Consider the following 20,213-nt stretch of genomic DNA (forward strand, 5'->3'; position numbering starts at 1 on the left):
ATTAATCTACTTTTCAAAGCTCTCTGTTTGATAACAAGGCTATTCACAGCTGTGGTTAATGGTCAAAGGGGTTTCTTTAGACTTAACCCTTGGGGACTCTGAAAATGAATTTTGTGCTTTCATTGTTATCCATAGCCTTCTGCAAACTGAGTATTATGAATTCAAGCTCTAATATATCTGTCCTCTGGCCTTTGATTTTATTATTTACAATCCTTGGATCACACAGGGTAGTGTTCTTCTGTGTGGACTTAACTGGAATCTAACTGAGCTATTTTAAGACAGGCCTTTAAGATCCCTGATGTTATTCTTTCTGGCACTATCAGATTTCTTCACCATACTTTGATAAAGCATCCATATCTTTAGTGATCTCTTTATGAGGGCCACTATTAAATAGGACCACGTCATAACGCTAACAGTTAAGTGCTAGCTAAAAAGAAACCAAAACTCAATTATCTGTGGATTATATATGTTTCTAGATAATGTATAGATGCCCCAGTCTAATTTTGAGACAGCATTATCATTTTATTGAGAGAAATTATAAATCATACTCATGGGGCATATGGTAATTCTATTGCTAGTGTCATTAATTTAGCTAATGTTATAGAATTTAAACAATGCTGAGAAAAGGAAAGTATACATGTATAGGACAGCCTCATAAGTAAAATACATGGACTTTTGTACAGATTTGTAAAGATAAAAATGTTAAATGACTAGACATTATTTACATAAACAATGAGGGTTGCAGATAGGGCAAATCTTTCCATTACATTTATTCACAAAAACAGAATTATTCCTATTGGACTAAAACATTTCATAAAAAATAAAAGAGAATATTGTGTTATGCTGGGTTGATTAGAGAAACAAATCCAGGACACTCATATATATATATATATGTAAGAAAGAGTTTTATAGAAAGGAGTAATTGGATATCAAGAAAACGTTCCAGCCCAGTTAAAATCAAGTCCATAAGTCCAAGACGAGTTCATAAGTCTGACAATAGTCCACAAATCCCTCTTCAGCCCATAAATCCCTCTTCAGCCCATAAATCCCTCTTCAGCCCATAAATCCCACAGGCAATGATGCAAAATGCAGGAAGATCACAGGCTGGTGAGTGCAAAGTTTTGTGGATCTAATGGTGGTGGATGCACCTCCAGGGCTACCGCAGGTCTCCAGTGTGTCTCTGTTTAGTTTGTCAGCAGGAAAGTGAAGCAGAGAGAGAGAGAGAGAGAGCAAATTTCCAGGATCTTCCTTATTAGAAGGTCACTCTCACAAGGCAGCGCTATTGGGTGGCGAGCTGATTGACAAACCTACACATCGTGTTGACATGAAATTATGCAACCACCACGAATATGAAAATAGCAAATATATTCTAGTCTTTTTCTAAAAAAACATTTTATTGAGAGTTAATACAGCTTTTGTATCATTTCTTTGTTCAATCACATCAAGCAGTATTGTACGATTGCTACCACAATCAGTTTCACAACATTATTTTCCTTCCTGAACTCCTTGACATCAGCTCCCCTTTACTCCCTTCCAATCCACCACCACTCTATCTCCCAGATAGCCTTATTCTACTTATTGTCTCATATGTTTACCAATCCTGAAAAACTTAAAACATGTACAACATATACTGAAAAACATAAAAGCATATAACAAACATTCAATACGGTGATCCCCCAATGACATAACACCTCTGAGATAAACTCCAATATGAACAAACAAAAACAAAAAAAATACAGAAAATATTGAAAAACAAATCAGGCTTAATGTGCATTGGGATTTGTGTGTGTGTGTGGTCCACTGACAAGGTTTTAGCCATTCAAGTCAGGTTTTATCTCTTTGATCTTCTATAATCATCTCTCCAAACAATTTTATTTGATAACCACTTTCCTTCCATCCCTCCATTACGGATAGAGGGAAATCATAGGAGCCTTATTTCCTATGTAGATTCTACAAATGTATCTTGGACCCCCACTGTCAGTCATTCCCTTCTGCAAACCAGATTCTCACAATTTAGGATGGGAAACTATCCCTCCTTTTGTTTCAGATTAAATGATTTACAATCTTTTTAGGAACGACACCGATGTGCTTCCTCCATGTGGACTTAGCTGACTTCTCACTTAGAGGGTTGTTTGTTTGGAAACAGGTCTTTAGGAGTCCCCAGATGCCATTTTATCTGATAGGTGTACACCATCTAATTTCTTCACCACACCCATATATTTTGTGTTCTCTTCCTGAGGGTGAGTACTGAGCAGGGCCATAATGTTTTTATTAGAGTTAGGATTTAGTGCAACCTCCAAGTACATGGTAATCTTAAATTTCCATTTTTTTGGCACCCTTAACACAAGAGATTTGAACCAAAGTCTAGTGACTTCCAAATTCACAACCTTGGGATAATAGCAATCTGCTTCTCACACTAGGTCACTTCAGCCTTAAGTCTAAGGGAGTGTTTCAGTTCCTTTAATCTGCTGCATGTGTGTTCAAGATAAAGTTCAATGTTCACGTAGTGGGATTTCCAAATCAGATCCTTTTGGTGTGGCCTACTAAGAATGCTGTGCGCCTTGAAAGGAAAGAGTTTAAAGTCACGGCTTCTTAAGTACAATGCCTGTGTCAACAAGGGCTGATAGAAAGTAGGCCAAAAGTGCATGATTAGGAACATAATATTGGGTAAATTCTCCCAGTAAGGTTCTAAATAAGTAATATAAGTGTTTTCCCCACTGGAAGATTGCCCTTTCTAGTTTACCCGCCAACGGGAGTGAAATAACTGTGTCTGAGACAGACATGTCTCCTCACCTCTGGGTTTAAATTTCCATTAAGCATCATTGATCATTCTTCTAGGAGTGTTTGTTGATTTGAGGCAACTATGGAATAATGCTCTACGGCAGGAACTCCAGGTGAGGTGAGGTCTCTTCTGTTAAAGTGATTTTTAAGTTGCACAAATAAGGGGTGATCTATGGATCACGAACATTAGGCAGGAACATCCCCTCACTGCTTGCGAGACCAGGTTAGGATATTACATAACCTGAAAACAGATGCCTGCCTTTGTCTTGGTGTTTATCCTGATAGTAGTGATCTCATCCAACACTTGTCCTTTTGTGATTGACTTCATTCAGTAAAATGGTTTCCAGGTCCATGCACACATCATGAGAGTTTCATGATGTCATGGTATTCCATTGTGTGTATGTCCCAGAGTTTCGTTATTCATACTTCTACTGATGGGAGTTGGGGCTCTTTCTAGTTTTGTTACTGCAAACTGTACTGCAATGAGCCTGGAAGAGGACATGTCTGTCTGTGTTGTGTCTTTAACTTCCTTGGGATATACAGCCAGCAAAGATCTTGCTGGATTGTGTGGGATTTCTATTCCCAGTAGTTTTAGATCATTGGTTCTCAACCTTCCTAATGCGGAGATCCTTTAATACAGCTCTTCATGTTGTGGTGACCTCCCAATCATAAAATTATTTTTGTTGCTACTTCATCACTGTGATTTTACTTCTGTTATGAATCAGGCGACCCCTGTGAAAGGGTCATTTGACCCCCAAAGGGGTCACAACCCACAGGTTTGGAACTGCTGTTTTAGATTGTGCCACATGCTTTCCACAATGGTTCTACTTGTTTACAAGCTCATACGCAGTGTTGAAGCGTTCAAATCTCTCCACACCCTTCCCAGAATTTGTTGTTTTCTGCTTTTTTTTTTAAATTGGGCTATCCTTGTGGGTATAAAGTGATAACTCATTGTTTTGGTTTTCATCTCCAGAATGACATTACCAAGTTTTAATTACCATCCATAGGATCGCATCTATTAACACAGACTTAACTTGTGTGTGTAGGCATTTGATCTGTTTTTAAAGCTTTACGTATTTAGTTTGGTTGTTTTAAATTTGAACTGATATTCATCATTATAGCCTTATCTTCGTGACCATCTTTCTTTTTAATTCTGCGTTAAATGGAGTACAGCATAAAAAAATTCCCTTTTTGTCTGATTTTAAATAGCTTTGGATGAGCTCACATTTCCGTCCACTTCTCCCTGAACAATAAAACCTTTGGGAATAAGCATACCTTTTAGCACAAGTTTATAAGTCATTTTCTACATTTAAATGTGTCTATGGTTTTGAGCAGTGCTCAGTATACATAAAAGTGTATGGAAAACGGCATAGAAAATAGATGGCAGTTCTTCTGTATTTTGAAAAAAAATTTTTACAATGGAAATTGGTTCTACAATCTCATTTATCCCATGAGGATACATTGGTAAGATAGTATAAACAACAGGGTAGTTGTCCTGAAGTGTTTTCATTTCAGATGTACAATGCAAGCTCAAGTGCCCTTAATGGGGTTGCTGTAGCCAGAAAGGCCCCAACTGATAGCACAGCAGGTGATTGATTTCCTGGGTTACTCAGGAGCCAGGAGAATCAAATCTCTTGCTCCACTTTGATTCTGCCGCAGCTGGAACTCATATCCCCATTAGTCCTTTATCTGGACAAGTAAAATCAGTTCTATTCCTCAGTCCCAAATTACCTCCTAGAGCATAATGACCCTTACCCTTTTGATGGGACACAAGATCCATAGCAACTAGCCCGACGAAGGAAAACTGCTCTTATAGCACACCCTCCCCTACCCTCACAGCCTGTAAATATTCCATTAAAAGAATAAGGCCCTCAAGGTGCATGCTTTATGATGTCTGCAGGCACTTAACTTTGTTTCCTCAGTCCTGACCACCAATCAATTCCATCATTCTACCTAGTATTACAATAGATGGAGATGTGATTAAGGGAGAGAACTTCAGCGGTTGTGTCGGGAAGGTGAGCATCATAGAATGCCAATATAATAGAAGAAAGTATTCTTGCTTTGAAGGAGTACTTGAGTGGAAGCCCAATGTCCCTCTGCTACCTTATAAATATATGCACATAGATCTATTTCCCCATCCTCATGTATAAATATATTTGCATATGTACATGTCTTTATCTAGACCTCTATAAATGCCCTCTGCCTCCCAGCTCTTTCCTCTATTTCCTTTGACTTCCCTTCTGTCCCACTATCATGCTCAGTCCCCACCAGGGTTTCAGTAATTCCTCTTAGTTACATTACCCTTGATCATGCCCAACCAGACCCCCCACACCCTTCTCACCACCAATTTGGATCGCTTGTTGTTCCCTTGTCCCTGGGTTTATTAACACCACTACCTTTCCCCCCACCACCCCTTATCCCATGTTCCCATGGAACTATCGGTCCTGTTGTTTTCTCCTCCGATTGTTCATCCAGCCTATCTTATTTATACAGACCTGCAGAGATAGTAACATGCACAAAATCAAGACAGAGCACAACTAAGCAACAATACACAACAAAAGAACAACAAACCAATGACAAAAACAAAACAAAACACAACAAGAAAGAAAAGCTTGTTCGTTCAAGGATTGTTTGTTGGCTTTTCGGAGTGTTTTCCAGTCCAGTCTGTTGGGGCACCATGCCCTGGCTCCATAGTCCACCTTCAGCTTTCCCTGGGGACCTCACCGCTCCATTCCCTTGCTGTTCTGTTGCACCCCCTTGATGTTTTGCCTCCGTGTGGCGGATCTGATCGGGCGAAATTCCCTCACTGTGTCTCCGGTGTTGTCGCCTGTAAGGCTATGGATCAGTGAGGGACATCGTGCCTCATAGTGGGGCTGGCTATGTGGTCCTTTCTGTGGACTGGCTGTTCTAATTGGGAACATTGACCTCCTGGCCTGGTGGGCCAAGATGTGCTCCACTCTCTCCTCCTCCCCCTTCATCTGCTCCCATGTTCTCTGATCAGATATGTATGTCCCTTTTCCAGAGCTGTAGATTCAGTGCCATCCGTTGATATAAATTCTTCTGAGGGGAGGGGCAGATGTATCCTTAGTAGTTGGGGTTGGGGCCGGCCTCCCAGACCCCTCCACTGGTTCCCCACTCGACGCTGGCATGTTTGATTCACATTTTGGAGCATCAGGTTGAAGTCTGGCTCCTTTTTCCCTGTGGAGGCACAAACTGTACCCCCCCCTTGGGTGGGTTAGTGCCCTTTGCCACCTCTACCCTTTTCTTTATTATTATTATTATTTCCTTTCCCCACCTCCTTTTTTAGTTGTCTACCACGTGTATCCCTGTATTTGGTCTGGTCCCTGCCACACCACCTGGTCCTCACCCCAAGAATATTTGTATACTGTAGCTTTTTCCCTATGCCCCATTTGCCTTTTTTAAAAAAGCTTACCTCAGCAGCCTTTGAAGTCTTTCTGTATGTAAGTCAATGCTATCTTTAGGTCTGTTTTCTCTTTTTGCCCTCTGGGTAAGGTTGTTCTATGTGGCGGTCTCTTATTTATGCTTGGTGAATATTGTTCTTCTGCCCATACTGGGACGGGAAGGATCTTTTGTAGAGCAGGGTTTCTTCTAACGTATTCTTTGAGTTTTTCCTTGTCTGGGAAGACTCTTACTTCTCCATCTATCTTGATCGATAATTTGGCTTGATAGAGTATTCTTGGGTTTGCATTGTTTTCCTTCAATATTTAGAATTAGTTCCTCCACTCTCTCCTCTTCATAGTTTCTGCTGATATGTGTGAGCATATTCTTATTTGGGAACCTTTATCTGTGATTGCTTGTTTTCCCCTAGCTGCGCTCATGATTTTCTCCTTTTCCTCAAAGTTGGATAATTTAACTATTATGTGCCTTGGTGACTTCTTCTTGGGATTTGGTCTTGCTGGGGTTCTTTCAGCCTCCTGAATGGTTGCCTGGTTTTCATTCACTAAGCTGGGCAAGCTTTCCTCCAAGAATTCGCTCACTATTGTTGCAGATGACTTCTTTATTGTGTCTTCCTCTGGTAAGCCAGTGATTCTAATGGTGTTCCGCTTCATAGCATCAGACATAGCTCTTAAGTTTTCTTCAGCTTCTCTGATGATCTTATTAGATTTTTGTTCGTGTTTGTTAAAGTCTGCTTGGCTGTCCTCCAAGTCACTGATGTGGTTCTCTGATTCCTCCAGTTGTTTCTCGAGGTCCATGAGTGTGCTACTGGTTTTTGTTATCTCCTCCCTACGCTCATGTATTTCTCTTTGATTTATGGCTTTTATCTCTTCTGTCATTTCATCCTTTTTCTGTATTGTTTCCTTCATAACCTCTATGACTCCAAGTAGCATTTCTGAAAATTTCTTTCTAGGCTAAGAAGAGTGGTCTGGAGGCTAGTAGTAGAATGTGAGAGACCAAGAAAGACGCAAAGAGGAGCCAAAAATGTTAAAAAGCAAGCCCGATGAGCCTAACGATTTTATTTATTATTATTTTTTAAATCTCCCTGGCCAGCGAGAGTATACTCAAATATAATTGTCTCTCACAGTCACTGGGCTGCAGCTCCTTGCTGTTTAAAGCTGACTCTTACTACAGAGGGTCTTTGTTATGCTAAAAGCTGCCAGGCCCTATAACTGAGTTCTGGCATTCCTTAGCTAGGTTGCTTCTTATACTGATTTATGTTAAGGGCCTCCACCTATGTCCTCCTTGGAGCTGAGCAACCAGACTTGGGTTTGAGTTTTAAACCAATATTATATATTTCACCTCCCCACTTTTTTTGCTTGTGATGTGCTCCAATTTGGGGGCTATCAGGCTGGCCCCCAGAGGGGTAAATCCAGCTTATTATGGGGGTTATTTCCTTCTTGGCCAATTGGAACTACATTTGCTCCCTGGACTCCCAACTTTCTGCTTATTTTCTCCCACACAGCGAGCTTCCTAAGGTAGTACAATATTTTTTCTTTTACTCTAAATTATGGCTACCCGCCACCACTCCCCTGGCCATGGGCTCAAGGCAGCCAACCACACGGAGAGCTCTGGAGTGAGGTTCCCCTTGTGTCTGGGATTATGCCCCTTCTCTGGCGTCTGCCTACAGAAATTGCTATTCCAGCAAGGGCATAGCCGGCGCCTGCAGGCTCGCCAAAGCTAGAGCACTTTAAAGTGTTTTTGGTTTGTTCTGTGAGTGGAAATCCCACAAAAAAAGGGGTTCAGGAGAAACTCTGGTACTCTAGTTCTAATTTCAGGATTCCACCATCCCGTTTCCTTCGCCTTACCTTCTGATTTTCTGGTCTGGCAGCAGGAGCTCTGGAGGGATGAGTCCTATCTGGTTGCCATTTTCACCCCTTCCCCCATCATCTTTTTCAAGACATTTTCTTTCTACTTGAGACCATGATATCAGCTCCTCAATTTCCCCCCTCCCCACCCTCCTTCTCCCATGAACCCTTGGTCATTTACAAATTATTATTTTTATATGTTACACCGACCGCTGTCTTCCTTCACCCATGTTTCTGTTGTTTGTCCCCAAGCCTAATGTAACTCTTTATGAGAGTAGAAAGCCTTGTCATTCTTTCTCAGAGTGGCTGGTGGGTTTGAACTGCTTACCTTGCAGTTAGCAGTCCCATGTATAACAATTTACACCACCAGGGCTCCTGGATCAGCGATGGAAAGGAACAAACTATTAATACATACAATGACCAGGATGGACCTCATAGACATAATTCCTTGTGAAAAAGGTCAATCTCAATAGAATACATACAGAATACATCTATGTTACCTTCCCTGAAGCAATAAAACTGTAGTGATGGAGAACTGATTAGTGGTTGTCAGGAGACTTTCATTGGATGGTGTTGGAGCGAGTAGATGGAACACGTATGAATGAGTAGCACAAGAGATTTCCTTTGTCAGCAGACACGAAATAACAATAATAATAATACATAATTAATCAAGTATTCATGAGGGTAGGAGGATGTGGGAGGGAGGGGAAAGAAGAGGAGCTGATACCAAGGGCTCAAGTAGAAAGAAAATGTTTTGGAAATGATGATGGCAACATATGTACAAAGGTGCTTAATACAACTGAATGATGGATTGTTATATTTGTGAGCCCACCAATAAAAGGATTAATAAAAAAAGACATTTATTTTGTGATGATGGAAGAGCTTCTTTAAAAAAAATAATTTTATTAGGGGAACATACAACTGTTATCACAATCCATACATAAATCAATTGTGTAAAGCACAATTGTACATTCATTGCCCTCATCATTCTTAAAACATTTGTTCACCACTTAAGCCCCTGGCATAAGCTCCTCATTTTCCCCCTCCCTCCCAGCTCCCCTCACCCTCATGAACCCTAGATAATTTATAAATTATTGTTTTGTCTTATCTTACACTGTCCAACGTCTCCCTTCACCCACTTTTCTGTTGTCCGTTCCCAAGGGGGAGGTTATATATAGATCCTTGTAATGTAATCGGTTGCCCCTTTCTACCTCACCTTCCCTCTGCCCTCCCGGTATCACCACTCTCACCACTGGTCCTGAGGAGTTCATCTGGATTCCCTGTATTTACAGTTCCTAGCTCTCTGGTCTAGTCAGATTTGTGAGGTAGAATTGGGATCATGATAGTGGGAGAGGGGAGGAAGCATTAAAGAACTAGAGGAAGGTTGTATGTTTCATCATTGCTATAGTGCACCCTACCTGGCTTGTTTCTTCCCCGCGACCCTTCCGTAAGGGGATGTCCAATTGCCTGCTGATGGGCTTTGGGTCTCTACTCTGCACTCCCGCCCATATACAATGATATGATTTGTTTGCTCTGATGATTCCTGATACCCGATCCCTTTGACACCTCGTGATCACACAGGCTGGTGTGCTTCTTCCATGTGGGCTTTGTTGCTTCTGAGTTAGATGGCCGCTTGTTTACCTCAAGCCTGTAGATGGAAGAGCTTTTTATCATGCTTGTGGTAGTGGTTTCATAGATCTAAACATAGAACAAACTTGAATACATTTATACAGACACTCACACACACAAATACATGGAAAAATGGGGAAAATAGTAATTAACAGTAGCTAAGAGGATATTGTCAATGCCAGTTTCCTGGATTTTATATGTCTAACAGTTATATAAATTGTGACTATTTGGAAACGCTATGTACTAATTTTTCAAATTTTCCTGTGAATCTATAATTATTTCACAATAAAAAGTTAAATCCTATCTGTTTCTATTTTTATAATGTATATCAAAGTCACTGCTGCCCATAACAAAAAACTATGTTTTTGTTCATCTACAATGTACTTTATACTGGCATGGATGATTATATTAATTTATATTTATGTGAAGAGAAGACAGGTGATTACTGTACCAAATAAAAAACACCACACCTCTTTAGGTAAATCTAGGCTAAGCAGACACAGTAGACCGGTAGTTCTCTGCATTGGACACCACACAGCTGGATCTCACAGCTGTATCTCATTTGACAAGTGGGCAAAGGTGTGGGTACACGCATGATTTGGTTCTAAAGATGGATTGTAGAATTTGGAATATTTATTCTCTGTTTAGAATATTGATGGTTTGAGCATTAAAAAACACAAAAACAAATATAGTGAGCAAGAGCCTCAAAGACAACCAAGAGGAAAGAAATGTACAAGAAAACATTATCTTTTTTAGATTCAAACGAGGAAAGAGACATCATAAGTGGGTGTTGACACACTATTGCCCTAATAGCTTATTTGAGGCAAACTAGACTGTAGAATGTTCTGAAAGCAAGGGAAATAGCAAGGTAAACTTGGGCAAATTCTCATGAGCATAATCAATAAGAAGAAGCCTAATAACAACGAACTAGAATTCAAGGCTTCCATTTCCCCCTTTTGGCAGTAACTAACAAATTGGCATCCCAGCAGCAGCGGGTTCCTAGCCGTATTGGCTCTGAGTGTCTTGCTAGGGCTTTCAAGCTGTTAAAGATTCTTCAATGCCCTTGATGTTGCATACCTGAGTACCCCTATCCTGTTCCAGTTTTGGTCTAAGCAATCAAGCTCCCTCAACTAAGGGAGGTATGGTTTATGTATGATGGACTTTGGCTAATTTCTTTTACAAGCAAATAAATAATTTTGTGGCCCATTAAGTGGATCATTTCTCTGATTTCTTCCACCATTACTGGGCTTTCTTATCAGCTGGTTTTCTCAGACCTCATTTTTCCTTACCAGGCTCCAGTAATCAAATGAATTGCTGGACCTGTCACTCTGATGTCACGGCCGGTTAAAATCAGATCCATCAGAAGAATTTCATTATGTTTTCAGTAGAACAGTTGTCAGAAATCTTTCATTCTTGCTCTTGACATCCAGGGAGTGACAGATGACTGATACACACATGAAGGAAGTGATGCATTTATTAAGAGTTTTACATTGAGACGCCAGCTCAGTCAAAAGATTTGCACATCTAGTATGTGCTGCAGAACAGATTTTTCTGGTACACAATTTGTCGATAATTAAAACTGAGATCTTCTCCTTTTGAAAGATTAACCCAGGTGGGAAAGTGATCTAGGTCTAGCCACCAAACTTGAGTTTGGAGAGTAGCAAGTCTCTAAGGAAAGTTTACTTTGAGAGTGGGAAGAAGAATTTGTAAAGAAGATTTTAGTGTAAATTCAGTTCACCTAAATAATAACCCCTCACGGTAGCAATTAGCCTGCAAAACAGAATCATGGGGCTCAACTCGGGGGAAAGCGGGGGGATCTTTATGGAACCAGATGCAAATAGTTTTCAGTGAAAAAAATCTTTCCATGGTTCTTAAAAGAGCCCAGATAATTTCTTTGACTTTATTTTTAACCTATACAAAGCTACTGGATAACATTTTGAGGATTAAAAGTTTGTGTATTTGGCGTGCCTAATTTTAACTGTCATGACTTATTAGATAACTTAGAAGCCATAAATGCCACATAGAGGCTGAGCCTTCCTTTTAAAAATTTTGAGTGATAGATAATAACAGGGTCAATGGTAAGGAGAATCATGTAGCATACTCCTATCTTATCAACACACCCCGCTCTGGATGCCAGATGACCATGAACTCCCCAGGGAGGAAATAACCTCCTTATAGAGCTGGGTCAACAAAGCCAACTCCTGACAGGAGCCCTGGTTGTGTAGGGATTATGTGTTGGTTGGCGTGGTCAGTAGTGTGAAATCACCATAGGTGAAAGACTGGGCCTTTTTTACTATCAAACCTTTAAAGTCTCCAAAAATCACCAGGGGTGCCTGTGAGTCAGCGTTGATTCAGTGGCAGTGAATTTGGTGTTTGGTTTTTCTCTGTCTTGGACTTGATCCCTGATTAACCTTTGGTATTTGCTTGTATGTCTCATCACTGATACAGTTTTGTCTTAAGAAAGGCCCGTGCCTTTTAGCAAGCATGTCTTCTGTCAATTTCTCTGCCACAATTCCCACAAAATTTGGGGATATTGATCTGGCCTCTTTGAGTCAGTAGGCATTAATTCTTTTTGTCTGGGAGAAAAGCAGGAGCGCAGGGTGTCAGATGATGATCATTAGCTAGATACCTTTCTTTGGTGGAGGAGGTATTTTTGGTCAGAGGAGCAGGTTCAATGTGTCCTTAACTTATATTCTCGAGGGAGCCACATCCTCAAAAAAAAAGGGCTTAGCTATGTACAGCTCAAAGTCACAGGGTCAGGAGGCAGAAGTAAAAGGCAATGCCTTTAATGTACCCCAGTAGGTACCTGATAAAAAGTGTTTTTGCATCTTCATATCCATCTAGCTAGGCCCTGAAGTTATTTGGGACTAGCCCGAGCTTTTTCAAATTCTGATTTCCTCTTCTTCATTTGCCTCTTCCAGTTAAGGGGCTTGTTTCTGACTCTACTCCACTGAGCTCAAAGCCTTCTGTGCTGTTCTGATAATGATGGAGGCCTCACCTCTCATTCCATTTTTGCCTCCTAAATTGAAACTGACATTTGCTGAGGCTTTTCCAGAAATGACCTTACTGAGCCTATTATTTTGGTCTTTCCATGACTTGGCCTAGAAAACCCTGGAACTCAGACACTATGGAAGCCAAGCATTTTATTAAGTTATGAGGACTTCTACGATGAAGCCCAGAATAAAACCAGAAAAACAAAACAAACCCATGTAATATTACCAAATGATGTCAACAAGGAAACTAGTGCTTTCATTGTGTTAGTTGGAAACAATGTACTGATATAACATGATATTATAGAATTTTCTAACTTTTGACTCTAAAACAGTGATATGTTTTAATAACCAAATTATCGTAGTTAACATACCCTTACTGACCAGTTGCCCCAAACGAGCCCTTTCTTAATGCCTGAGAATTATTTTATGAGACTCTCACGTGCCTACAATCCAGTTCACATGTTAGTGATGCTTTCTCCCTGAGCATGCCTTTTATCAGAAGGCTAACAACCCTGTGGAAAGTGTTGTCTCTTTGTTTTTTGCCTCCCCCTGTGAGGGTGGAAAGTCTAACTTCTTATGAATTTTAAAAATTATATGTCACACACACATATATTAGGGCTCAGAAGCTCTTGAATAGTTCTTGATGCAAATGCCTTGGCTAACCTTACATATCTCATATGAAAAATGGTCTATCAATTCCTGGGCAACGTCTTTTCCTTCCCTAGCCCCCCTTATTACACCCTTTCCTAAAGGCAAGCACCTCTTTCCCCTAGCCCTAAAACACACATTGGTGGGAAACAGTAAAATAGATGCAGGATGTACTTGAAGTATGAAGAAAAAAAGGGTGGGATGTTACTTTGCCAGCATCTAGGGTCCAGATCAAAAAAGCAAACCTGTCTTGAGGGTTGATGAAGGCTCCTGGGTCGTGCAAATGGTGCAGGGTGGTTGTGTCCTGAAAAGCTGGATGTTTGAGTCCTGCCAGAGTGAACACAAAAGAAAGGTCTTAGGATCTACTTCCCAAAAGTCAACCATGGAATCCCACTCACTAAACTGAGCTTTACCTCAAACTCACCTGGAGTTGTTTAAAAAAACCTGACATACTCCTTTGAACTTAAGGCTGAAATTCCTTATTGTAAGGAGCAGATGACTGCGTCCCAAGGTTATGAAACTGATGGTCGCTGGACTTTGGTTTGGATCTCCTGCTTTTAGGGAGCCCAATGAAAGATGGCTTGGGACTACCATATACTTACTATATTAGTGCCCTCCATGCTTTATTATGACAAGTAGTAATTGGTAGGCATAGTTTCACCTTAATGAATGAGTGTTAATGGAAGTTGTGCTTTATCACCAATACCCATTGTTTGTGTAAACAGTGTCCAGTCACTTAAGAACCTGGACAAGTCATTAATTCATGTATTGTGGTCTGAAGCCAGTCCCTACTTATAAAATTTCCTTTTCTCAACAGTGTTTTCAATTTTATACCATTGTCTAAATTGATGAAACTATCAATAGAATTTCCTCATGTTCCCGAGGGATGATCTATAATGTTCTATATTATAAAATGAAAATGATGTCTCAAACAAATGGGAGACATTTTAAACCATAATATGATATATGAATGGGTTTTGGGCTTTCACTTCTAGCCCTAATCGAAGAATAATGATTTCTTTGAATATGGCCCTGTTTGGTTCCTGCCCTGATGAGCATCTCCCTGAAGAGTTGGGTGCTATATCAGAGAGTGGTGAAGAAACTAAGAGGTGCCTGGGTATCAGAAGAATAATGTGTCAGGTTTCAAAGGTTATCTTCAAACAAGTAGCTAAGTGAGGAATCCACTAAATTCACATGGAAGAAATACAGCAGCCTATGTGATCTAAGGATTGTAAATAATAAACTTCAAATCCTAAGGAAGGAATAGTGTTAGAACTAACATTGTGAGCACCTGCTCTGCAGAAGGCTATGGAAGAAGGTGGAAGGCCCACCTTCATTTGCAGTGTCCCCATATAGATGACATCTCTGGAGAATCCTCTCTGGTCATAGTTGAGGTACCTGAATAGCCTTGCTACCACACAGAGAACATTGTAAAGTTGATTGTGGCAGATGTGGTTAGGTTAAAATGTTAGGATATAATACCTGATCATTTGACCCACCCCCCTTTTGACCCATTTTCAAGTTGTTTTAGTTTCTGATATTTTCTGCTTTCTTTTGATTGAGGTATTTCTATATTTTGTTTAGTCATTGTTTTTATTGTTTTTCTTTTTGTTTGTATTTTGTATAACTTTCTGTATATGAAATCCAGAATAGGTAAATCTATAGCGACAGTAACTGAATTGATCATTGTTGAGGGGCATGCAGAAGAGGATGGGGGGGGGGGAATAGGGAGCTAACAACAATAAGTATGAGAAGAAAATATTCAGAAATTGATTGTGGGGATGTTTGCGCAACTCTTCTTAATATGATTAAATTGTATGATATTATATGTGAACTATAAGTTAATAAAAATATTAAAAAGACCCATCCCTAAAAACCTTACGAACCCCTGGGTCAAATCAACTCCAAGGAAACTGGTTTAAGCTAACAGAAAAGGACTGGCAGAAACCTAGACTGAAGGCCTTTCTCTCCCTTGATTTTCTTTTCTTTTTAAAAATTTTAATAAATCTTTTTATTGGGGCTCATAAACTCTTATCACAATCTGTACATACATCAATTGAGCAAAGCACCCTTATACATTCGTTGTAATCGTCATTCTCAAAATTCGCTTTCCACTTGGGTTCCTGGAATCAGCTCGGTTTCCTTGTTTTCCCCCCACCCCTCCCTCCCCACTCCCCCCTTCCCCCTAGTCCCCTAATAGTTCATAAATAATTATTTTATCTTCTCTTATACTGCCCGGCATCTCCCCTCACCCACCTTCCCATTGCCCATTTCCCAGAGAGGAGGTTACACATAGATCTCCGAGATCGGTTCTCCCTTTCTACACCCCCTTCCATCCTGGTGTCTCCAATCCCATCGCTGGTCCTGAGGGGTTCATCCGTCCTAGATTCCCTGTGTTTCCAGATCCCTACTGCACCGCTGTACATCCTCTGGTATAACCAGGTCCGCAAGGTAGAATTGGGGTCATGATACTTGGGAGGGGAGAAAGCATTCAAGAACTAGAGGAAGGTTTTGAGTTTCATTGTTGCTACCCTGAACCCTGAGTGACTCATCTCCTCCCCACTACCCCTCTGGAAGGGATGTCCAGCTGTCTACAGATGGGCGTTGGGTCTGCATCACGCACTCCCCTCATTCACGGTGATGTGATTCCCCACCCCCACCCCCACCCGCCTTTGTTGTTTGAGACCTGGTCTCCTCTGCCCTTCATGATCACCTATGTTGGTGTGCTGCTTCCGTGTGGGCTTGGTTGCTTCTGGGCTAGATGGCCGCTTGTTTGCTTTCAAGCCTTTAAGTCCCCAGACATTATATCTCTCAATAGCAGGGCACCATCAGCCTTCTTCACCACACTTTCTTATGCACACCTTCGTCTTCAGTGTTTATATGAGGAAGGTGATCACACAATGATTGTTTTTGTTCCTTGGTGTCTGCTACCTGGTCCATTCAACACCTTGTATTCGCTTAGGCTGTGTGCTTCTTCTCTGTGGGCTTTGTTGCTTCTGAGCTAGATGGCCGCTTGTTTGCCTTCAAGCCTTTAAGACCCCAGACGCTATATCTTTTTGTTAGCCGGGCACCACCAGCTTTCTTCACCACGTTTGCTTACACACACGTCTGTCTTTAGTTCTCCCTTGATTTTCAATGTTGCCTTGTATCATTTCCTTAGAGCTGATCTCTTTGGAGAAAGGCCCAAAGTAACTGCGCATCACCTGGGGAAGAGGAGATTGTCAGAGGAAGGGACTCGCTTGATTTCTGGGTCTCTGAAGCAGGTACAAGGCTGGAAGGTCAGGTTGTTAACTTGGAGTGGATTGACATGCTTCTGCTGGTACAGCTGCCAGGGCAGAGAGATGAGCCCGTTAGATGGAGAAAAAGTTAGGGAAATTATCTCTGGAGAAAATTAATAGGTACAAAGACTTTTGAACTATATACCTGGAGCAAGGGCTTCTCAAACCAAATGGGGAAATTATTATTTTTTTCTGCAAAAAATTTGACTGTAAATAATTTAAAATTGATTCCATGTTTATTTTTCTCTCTCTTTCTGAAGGGTGATTTCTTGGGAAGCTGCTTCTGATCCTATTCTTTCCATGGCCATGTGCCCATAGAACTAATTTGGAAACTGGATCTGGGATAATCTTACTCCCCGAGGTTGGGATTTCAGGACCTTGACAGCCCATTAAGATTTCAGAATTAATGGTAAGAGATGACTCAGAAAACCATTATTCTTCCCATGTTTTATAAGTTATTGTGACCTGTTTATCAGGTCCTGTATTTTATACTTTATTTCAGAAAATTCCACAATGTATTTCAGAAAAGTTTAACTTGAAATTATTTCATTTCATTTATTGAAAATTCCCACATTATATATTTTGGTTGTTACTGTATCGCTGATTGTTGAAATATAGTAATGACCTCTACTGGGTCTTTAAAAAATCTTTAAAAACTTGAAAAAAAATAATCCCAAATGTAATACATAAATTGCTTCATAATTCCACAAGATGTTTTAATATTTTTAAAATTAAAAAAATCCTAATAATAATTATGAGAGAAATAACCTGTAAAAGGCATTTTAAGCAGAACTGATGAGTTTTAGTAGCAATAATACTATGCAGCTCTATACCTGGTGTTTTCGTATTTTGGAACTTGAGACAACGGAAGCCGGCTGTCCTAGAGGAGAATGAATGTCAACCATGCTCTGTAGCTAATAAAGTTGAAATTCATCTTGACTTTGGAGGGGAAAATCAATTTGGCTTTCATTGTAATTCTGAGTTATAGTTTTTCCTTAATACTTAAGTTTAAAAAATTCATAGAAGAGTTTCATGAAATGCTTGTATGCATATTTGAGAACCTAATATTACAAATTATATCTTATGTATTAATCCAACTGTTGAAAATACTTAAGAATATGCACTTGGAATAGTCATTCTCCAAGCACTATCAGAAACCTACTGGTGTCGCTAGGCAGTGAACTGTGATGCCATGTCCCAAGGAAGTTAATGCTTGATGAGAAGAGAGGCTGCTTTCAGAAGATATGTGTAGACTCAGTTACGTAGATGTGGGTAGTGCGAAAATTTTGGAATCTTGGATAAGTGGTGGATTTCTTCCTTGGAAAACTTGGTCTAGAGATGGAAGAGGTCAAATCAGGGAGCACGTCTTTTCTTTATTGTTCTTTTCACTTTTTTAATAATGGGAGAGATACAAACACTATGGTATAAGCTGAAAGGAAGGAGCCAGTAGATATAAGTGGTTAAAATAAAATCTCAGACTGGAAGTAATTTGAGGGTCATATCCCAAAGGAAACCAAAGGGACAGGGACCATGTGATGGTATAGCACCTAGAACGCCGTTATTTCTCAATAATTAAATGCTCCTGGGATCAAAAATATTCCTTCCAAATAATTCAAATTTATAACTCATGAGATGTTATCTTATTTTATATGTTACTTCTATTTGATCAGATAATTTCAATTCAATTTTAATGGCCCAATTTTGAGAGACATACAAAGAACAAACCCACTACCATTGAATGGATTCCCACTCAAACAACTGTCTATAGTGCTTTTGAGGCTGTAAATCTTTGTGGGATTTACCTCTTCCTCCTGTGAAGCAGCTGGTGAACTTGAACCATCAACAATGCGATAAGCAGTCCAGCGACCATTTGATGAGTACTTAGTAGGTGACACTAACCACTGCAGAACAGCCAACTGCTCACCCAAATCCAGTGAGGTAATCACATAAGGAAACCAAGGCTCAAAAGGTAAAAGTACTCACTGGTATCAGACAGTAAGTTGTTGAATCATATTTCAAAACCAGGTCTGAGGTCTCTAAACATCTCTTGTTGGTCAATGTAGGATAAGGTTCAAAATGCTGAACATAGCATATAAGTATCTTTAAATCTTGGTACCAACCTACCAAGACCTTAATATCCATGAGGTGTTCTGTGAAATAGGGCGTGATTTGATTAAGATGTTGCATACATCCCATTAAAGCCTTATGGGGTGGCTAATTTTCAGTCAAAAAACTGGTCTATAAGAAAGAACAATTATACTAGTGAATTATGCAACATTAGAATAACCAACCATCAGGTCTTATGGGAGCCTGCTGTAGTTATCTTCATTGCTGCTGCTTCTGCTACTGCTACTACAACAACTACAGGAGCTGCTGGCAGAAGCTAACGAAATGGTAGTGGCAATGAGAGTGGCTAAATATCTGTGGGAGCAGAGGCCAAGGAAGCCCCATGTGTTATTCCACTAACCTGAGCAGCAGGAGCAGTCTGGGCCTTGCCACCTCTGCCTGCCTGCCTGCCTGCCTCCCTGCAGGGCAGACCTGATGACACACTCCCCTAAAACCATGCCACCTTCTTCACTTGTCTGTATCCCATCTGTGGCCCAGTGCTGTGAGTCTGGGGTTGGAGGCCTGTAAAACCAAAAGGAGAAATAACAAACAAAAGGAGAGTGAGCTGCTTTCCCTTTAAAACAAGCAACAATAACAACAGCAACAAAATCTTAAGGGACTACAGATGTATGCAATTAGATGTTACCTAACAGAGGTTAAACAGCACATACCTGTGTTTGCATCACAAATTTAATCAGTAGGACACATATTCTTGTTTATTTATTTTTAGCTGTTTATTATAAAGGATTACTGAGCAGATAGCCAGTTTTCCACTCACCAATTCATACAGATTTTATTTGAACACATTCGCTACAATCCCCTTGATATACCATCATTTATCCCACTCCTTCCCTGTGTTCCCTGTTTTCATTCCTTCTTCTTTCATAACCTTCTGAATTTTGTCATTGGCTAAATGCTACCATTTTGGCATGAAGTAGTTTATTATTCTAACTTGGACATAAATTTGGTTCCAGACCTGAAGGGTAACTGAGGGCCACATTCCTGGTGATCCCATCTCTCTCTATCTAATTAAGAAGCCCCATCTCTTTTATAATTTTAGTGTCCCATTTTTCTTCCATGCTGTCTACAACCTTTTAATGTGATCCCTTTCAGAGCAATTGGTAGTGGTAGCTGGGAACCATCTAATTTTCCTGGTTTCAGGGTTGTGGAGACTGATGAGTGCATGGCCCATTATCCCATTGGACTAATTGTTTCCATATTTTTACCACTCCTCTTGCCTCTGCAGAAGGTGAGAACAATAGTTGCACCTTATATGGCTGCCCATGAGCTTGTAAGACCCCAGTTGCTACTCACTTCAGTAGAATGTAGAGCACTGCCTTTGAAAACTGTTGCTAATAGATCTTGCTGTCCCTCAAGACTACAGTCCTGGTCCCCCTGGTCCATTGACTGTCTCCCTCAAGAACTGTTGTTATGTCTCAGGAGTATTCATAATGTTGTCTCCTTTCTGCCCCACCACAATCATAGATATATTTTATCAAGGTGAACACATGAAA

Source organism: Tenrec ecaudatus, chromosome 14, assembly GCF_050624435.1.
Source record: "Tenrec ecaudatus isolate mTenEca1 chromosome 14, mTenEca1.hap1, whole genome shotgun sequence".
NCBI lineage: Eukaryota > Metazoa > Chordata > Mammalia > Afrosoricida > Tenrecidae > Tenrec > Tenrec ecaudatus.